This window comes from Oncorhynchus nerka, unplaced genomic scaffold, assembly GCF_034236695.1.
Source record: "Oncorhynchus nerka isolate Pitt River unplaced genomic scaffold, Oner_Uvic_2.0 unplaced_scaffold_2511, whole genome shotgun sequence".
NCBI classification, from domain to species: domain Eukaryota; kingdom Metazoa; phylum Chordata; class Actinopteri; order Salmoniformes; family Salmonidae; genus Oncorhynchus; species Oncorhynchus nerka.
This window is the reverse complement of record NW_027038787.1, coordinates 27,501-34,208: the sequence shown is the minus strand read 5'-3', so window position 1 is coordinate 34,208 and position 6,708 is coordinate 27,501. Positions and strand designations below refer to the sequence as shown.

General features: G+C 49.9%; 1 long non-coding RNA gene across 1 annotated transcript; it reads left to right on the top strand.

Annotated features, from left to right (window-relative positions):
• The first annotated feature begins 1,045 nt into the window (after positions 1–1,045).
• LOC135567141 (uncharacterized) lies at positions 1,046–4,426 on the top strand. Its single transcript, XR_010462268.1, has 3 exons — positions 1,046–1,096; positions 1,286–1,425; positions 4,412–4,426. It is a non-coding gene; the product is annotated as an uncharacterized LOC135567141 (long non-coding RNA).
• The last annotated feature ends 2,282 nt before the right edge of the window (positions 4,427–6,708 follow it).

Genomic DNA, 6,708 nt, shown 5'->3' with positions numbered 1-6,708 from the left:
CAGAGTGTGATGAGGACACTGATCAGGGGGGTAAGTCCTGATGAGGACACTGATGGGGAGGAGGGGTGTTGAAGAGTGTGATGAGGACACTAGATGGGTGTGTGTGTTTAGGTTGGTTCCTCCCAAAGAAGGCCAGTCTGAAGTCTCTGGGACAACATGTCAGGTTGGTTCCTCCACAACATATCCTCAACATGTCCTCAACATATCCACAACATATCCCCAACATTAATCTCCCGTTAATATATCTCACCATATCCCCTCACCATATACTCACCATATCCTCACCATTACAGCAGACATTAATGCACTGCCACTGATTGGGAAGGGTGGTGGTGATGAGTATGTAGATGATGTCGCTCCTCTGCCGCTCTACAGGTTTTTACTGAAGAAGACCAAATCGCCAGGGCAACGGAGACGCATGACGGCATGGAGGCGGGCACGGCGACAGATCCCGTCGCGAGAAACCAAGCCCCACCCTTTACCCCCCGTCGGACTGCCTCCCTTCACAACCAGAGGGTGCAGCGCCTGCCTTCAATCAAAAAGGAGAGCCCTGACAGGCCGGCTGGAGACTGTGGATGCCCCAGTCCACGCCCCTCGGCTGCTGGCACACACTTCCTGGCAAACAGGAAGCTGGAAGTGGTTACAAACTCCCAAATTGGGGTGCGGCCTATAAGAAACCTCGGGGAGGAAGAGGGAGAAGAGGAGGATGGAGAGGGCAGGACCATCTGGTCAGTGCGCTTTCCAGCCTTCTTCCCTCCTTCCTCTTCCTTCCTTCCCCCTCCTCCGCTCCCTTCATCCCCTTTCTGGAGGGGGTCAGAGGCTGGGGGCCGGGGTGAGCGGTGTAGGATCATCATCATCATCATCATCATCATCACTACCATCACCGGTTGGCGGGTCACCCAAAGCCAAGAAATCTAAACCCAACAACGCCAAGGTGAGACCTGTGAGTCCAACTCAACGTCTTCTCAATGTACTCTGCTGATAAGAGTCATACATGAATGATAGATGGTATGTTCTAGATGTTCTGTTTCTATCTCTCAGCGCTCAAGCCAGTGCCAAACAGGATGACTGGGCCGTGGTAGAGGAGGTTCTGCAGGTAACGTTGATGGGGTTGATGTTGTTCTGATGGGCTGAACAGAAATCCCAGTCTTTTACTCAGGCCTGTTGAGGGTCTCCCCTGTTGTTTATATAGAAACCTAGTCAGACAGATCCACATTTCTACTGTTGTCATGTCTGCAGCCGTTGAGATGCCTCACCTCTCTCTCTCTCTCTGTCTCCTCTACAGCCGGTGGACAGGGAACCCCTGATCTACCACATGGACTCTGGGGCGCATCGCTACGGCAACGAACAGGACTTGCCAGACGAGTTCTTTGAGGTGACTGTGGACGACATCCGCAAACGCTTCGCTCAGCTGAAGAGTGAGAGGTGGGACTGAGGAGAGAGGAGAGACTGAGAGAGAGGAAGAGGGGAGGAGAGACTGAGAGAGAGGAAGAGGAGAGACAGAGAGAGGGGAGAAGAGACTGAGAGAGAGGAAGTGTGGAGGAGAGACTGAGAGAGGAAGAGGGGAGGAGAGACTGAGAGAGGAAGAGGAGGAGAGACGGAGAGAGAGGGAGGAGAGACAGAGGAGGAGAGGAGGAGACGAGAGGAAGAGGGAGGAGAGACTGAGAGAGAGGAGAGGAGAGACTGAGAGAGAGGAGGAGAGACTGAGAGAGGAAGTGTGGAGAGAGAGGAAGCGTGGAGAGAGATGGGAGAGGATGTGGAGGGAGAGACAGAGATGAAGTTTTAGGAGAGAATTAGAGGAAGAGGGGAGGAGAGACTGAGAGAGGAAGAGGGGAGGAAAAAACTGAGAGAGGAAGAGGGAGGGAGAGACAGAGATTAAGAGGGGAGGAGAGAATGAGAGAGGTGAGGGAGGAGGAGAGACTGAGAGAGAGGAAGAGGAGGAGAGACTGAGAGAGGAAGGGGGAGGAGAGACTGAGAGAGAAGAGGGGGAGGAGAGACTGAGAGAGGAAGAGGAGGAGAGACTGAGAGAGAAGAGGGGAGGAGAGACTGAGAGAGGAAGAGGGGAGGAGAGACAGAGAGAGGAAGAGGGAGGAGAGACAGAGAGAGGAAGAGGGGAGGAGAGACTGGAGAGAGGGGAAGAGGGGAGGGAGAGACAGAGAGAGCGAAGAGGGAAGAGAGAGACAGAGAGAGGAAGAGGGGGAGGAAGAGAGAGAGACAGAGAGAAGAGGGGAGACTGAGGAGAGGGGAGACTGAGAGAGAGGAAGAGGGGAGACTGAGAGAGAGGAAGAGGGGAGACTGAGAGAGAGGAAGAGGAGAGACTGAGAGAGAGGAAGAGGGGAGGAGAGACTGAGAGAGAGAGGAAGAGGAGGAGACTGAGAGAGGAAGAGGGGAGGAGAGACTGAGAGAGAGGAAGAGGGGAGGAGACTGAGAGGAAGAGGGGAGGAGAGACTGAGAGAGAGGAAGAGGAGGAGGAGACAGAGAGAGAGGAAGAGGAGGAGAGAAGAGAGGAAGAGGAGGAGATACTGAGAGAGGAAGAGGGGAGAGACTGAGAGAGGAAGAGGAGGGAGAGACTGAGAGAGGAAGAGGGGAGGAGAGACTGAGAGAGGAAGAGGGGAGGAGAGACTGAGAGAGGAAGAGGGGAGGAGAGACAGAGAGAGGAAGAGGGGAGGAGAGACAGAGAGAGGAAGACGGGGAGGAGAGACAGAGAGAGAAGAGGGAGGAGAGACAGAGAGAGGAAGAGGGGAGGAGAGACTGAGAGAGCGGAAGAGAGGAGAGACAGAGAGAGAGGTAGGGAGAGGGAGACTGAGAGAGGGAAGGAGACTGAGAGAGAGGAAGAGGGGAGACTGAGAGAGGGGAGGAAGAGAGGAGACTGGAGAGAGAGGAGAGGAAGAGGGGAGACTGAGAGAGAGGAAGAGGGAGACTGAGAGAGAGGAAGAGGAGAGACTGAGAGAGGAAGAGGGGAGGAGAGAGACTGAGAGAGAGGAAGAGGGGAGGAGAGACTGAGAGAGGAGGAAGAGGGGAGGAGAGATTGAGAGAGAGGAAGAGGGGAGGAGAGAGACTGAGAGAGGAAGAGGGGAGGAGAGACAGAGAAGAAGAAGAGGAGAGACAGAGAGGAAGAGGGGAGGAGATACAGAAAGAGAGGAAGAGGAGAGACAGAGAGAGAGGAAGAGGAGGAGAGACTGAAAGAGAGGAAGAGGGAGGAGAGACTGAGAGGAAGAGGGGAGGAGAGACTGAGAGAGGAAGAGGGGAGGAGAGACTGAGAGAGGAAGAGGGGAGGAGAGACTGAGAGAAAGAGGGGAGGAGAGACCGAGAGAGGAAGAGGGGGAGGAGAGACTGAGAGAAAGAGGAGGAGAGATTGAGAGGAAGAGGAGGAGAGACAGAGAGGAAGAGGAGGAGAGACAGAGGGGGGGAGGAGAGACTGAGAGGGGAGGAGAGACCTCTCAGAGGGGAGGAGAGAGACTGAGAGGGAGGAGAGACTGAGAGAGGAAGAGGGAGGAGAGACTGAGAGAGGAAGAGGGGAGGAGACTGAGAGAGGAAGAGGGGAGGAGAGAGAGAGAGGAAGAGGGGAGGAGAGACTGAGAGAGAGGAAGAGGGGAGGAGAGACTGAGAGAGGAAGAGGAGGAGAGACTGAGAGAGAGGAAGAGGAGGAGAGACAGAGGGTTAAGTGCTTTGCTCAGCAAGGCATTATTGATTAGATGTTCTTATCTAGGCTGTTTGGGGATTCAAACCAGCGACCTTCGGTTACTGGCCCAATGCTCTTAACTGCTTGGCTACGTGTCATGAGCAGATCTGGGGTCAGTTTTGACATCCTGGGATTTAGTGAGTTAGGATAACCCAATGTCATGTATAAACAAAAGTAAGAAGAGCAGATCTGGGGTCAGCCTTGACCTTCTAATGGTTAAGGTCTGAAAGCAGTCAGTTAGGGAACTTCTATATGGGTTTATATATATACTTAATTACAGTTTGCCAAGGACTTAATTAGACGCTTGGGAGAGACTGTGGGGAATGCTGGGAAACGTTGTTGTGTGGTATGTGCATGCGCCTGATTGGTTCTTTATGATGTCTCTTCAAAAAGAGATGTCTGCCTCCGTTCACTGTGTGACACCACACCAGACAGATTATCAAGGGGCTAGAATTACATTGACCACAGTGATCTATCACACACACACACACACACACACACACACACACACACACACACACACACACACACAAATCAAAAGTCACTGTAAATCATCTCTCTTGCTCTCTCCTCTCTCTCATGCTCTCTCCTCTCTCTCCCTCTCTCTTTTTCTCTCTCTCTCTCTCCCTCCTCTCTCCCTCTCCTCTTTCTTTCTCTCTCCCTCTCCCATCTCTCTTCTCACCTCTCTCCTCACCCCTCTCCCCTCTCTCCCTCTCTTTCTCCCTTTAGGAGGGTACTAGAGGGAGGCTCCTCTGATGACTAAAGCTCTGAGAGAATCTCAGATGAAGGATAAGATGGACAGATACCCCCCCGAGTGAGTTGTGTGGGTGAATGTGTGTTCGCCCATGTGTGTGTGTGTGTGTCAGATACCCCCGAGTGAGTTGTGTGGGTGAATGTGTGTCAGATACCCTTGAATTTCTCCTACATTTACATAGAATCGACCACTAACCTGGAGGTGGATGTCAATAGTGATCCTAAATCTGTTACTACAGTAACATTAGCAATATAATAGTGTGTGTGTGTGTGTGTGTGTGTCCAGGTAGTTCTGGTCCAGTTCCCTGACAGATGTGTTCTACAGGGATTCTTCAGACCTCTAGAGACAGGTAGATCTCTCTTCCTCTCTCTCTCTTTCCTCTCTCTCTTCCTCTATCCCCTTCTGTCTCCTTGTATTAGTAACTATGTGTTGACTCTAGAGACAGGTAGATCTCTTCCTCTCTTGTCTCCTTGTGTTATAACTCTAGAGACAGGTAGATCTCTCCTTCCTCTATCCCTTCTGTCTCCTTGTGTTAGTAACTATGTGTTGAGTCTAGAGACAGGTAGATCTCCCTTCCTTTCCTCTATCCCCTTCTGTCTCCTTGTATTAGTAACTATGTGTTGAGTCTAGAGACAGGTAGATCTCTTCCTCTCTCCTCTTCCCCTTCTCTTTGTATTAGTAACTATGTGTTGACTCTAGAGACAGGTAGATCTGTCTTCTGTCTCCTTGTATTAGTAACTATGTGTTTGAGTCTAGAGACAGGTAGATCTCTTCCTTCTCTTCCTCCTATCCTTCCTCTGTCTCCTTGTATTAGTAACTATGTGTTGAGTCTAGAGACAGGTAGATCTCTCTCTTCCTCCTATCCCCTTCTGTCTCCTTGTGTTAGTAACTATGTGTTGAGTCTAGACAGGTAGATCTCTCCTTCCTCTTCCTCTCTTCCTCTATCCCCTTCTGTCTCCTTGTATTAGTAACTATGTGTTTGAGTCTAGAGACAGGTAGATCTCTCCCTTCTTTCCTCTATCCCCTTCTGTCTCCTTGTATTAGTAACTATGTGTTGAGTCTAGAGACAGGTAGATCTCTCCTCCCTTATCCCCTCTTCTCCTCTCTTCTCTCTATCCCCTTCTGTCTCCTTGTGTTAGTAACTATGTGTTGAGTCTAGAGACAGGTAGATCTCTCTTCCTCTATCCCCTCTCTTCCTATGTGTTGAGTCTAGAGACAGGTATCCTCTTCTTCTCTCTCTTCCTCTGTCTTTCTGTCTTGTATTAGTAACTATGTGTTGAGTCTAGAGACAGGTAGATCTCTTCTCTCTTCCTCTATCCCCTTCTATATCCCTGTGTTAGTAACTATGTGTTGAGTCTAGAGACAGGTAGATCTCTCTCTTCCTCTATCCCCTTCTGTCTCCTTGTGTTAGTAACTATGTGTTGAGTCTAGAGACAGGTAGATCTCTCTCTTCCTCTATCCTTCTGTCTCCTTGTGTTAGTAACTATGTGTTTGAGTCTAGAGACAGGTAGATCTCTCCCCTCTCTCTTTCTCTCTCTCTCTTCCTCTCTCTCCTTTTCTGTCTCCTTGTATTAGTAACTCATAAAGTTGACTCTAGAGACAGGTAGATCTCTCTTTCCTCTATCTTCTGTCTCCCTTCTGTAGATCTCCTTCCTCTGTCTCCTTGTGTTAGTAACTATGTGTTGACTTCCTAGAGACAGGTAGATCTCTCTCTTCCTCTATCCCCTTCTGTCTCCTTGTGTTAGTAACTATGTGTTGACTCTAGAGACAGGTAGATCTCTCTCTTCCTCTATCCCCCTTCTGTCTCCTTGTGTTAGTAACTATGTGTTGAGACAGGTAGATCTCTAGTGTTAGTAACAGGTATCTCTTCCTCTATCCCCTTCTGTCTCCTTTGTGTTAGTAACTATGTGTTGAGTCTAGAGACAGGTAGATCTCTTCCTCTATCCCCTTCTGTCTCCTTGTGTTAGTAACTATGTGTTGACTCTAGAGACAGGTAGATCTCTCCTTCCTCTATCTGACTCTTATTAGTAACTCTCTCTCTTCCTCTCTCCTTTCTGTCTCCTTGTATTAGTAACTATGTGTTGACTCTAGAGACAGGTAGATCTCTCTCTTCCCCATCCCCTTCTGTCTCCTTGTGTTAGTAACTATGTGTTGAGTCTAGAGACAGGTAGATCTCTCTCTTCCTCTATCCCCTTCTGTCTCCTTGTGTTAGTAACTGTGTTGACTCTAGAGACAGGTAGATCTCTCCCTCTCTCTTTCTCTCTCTCTTCCC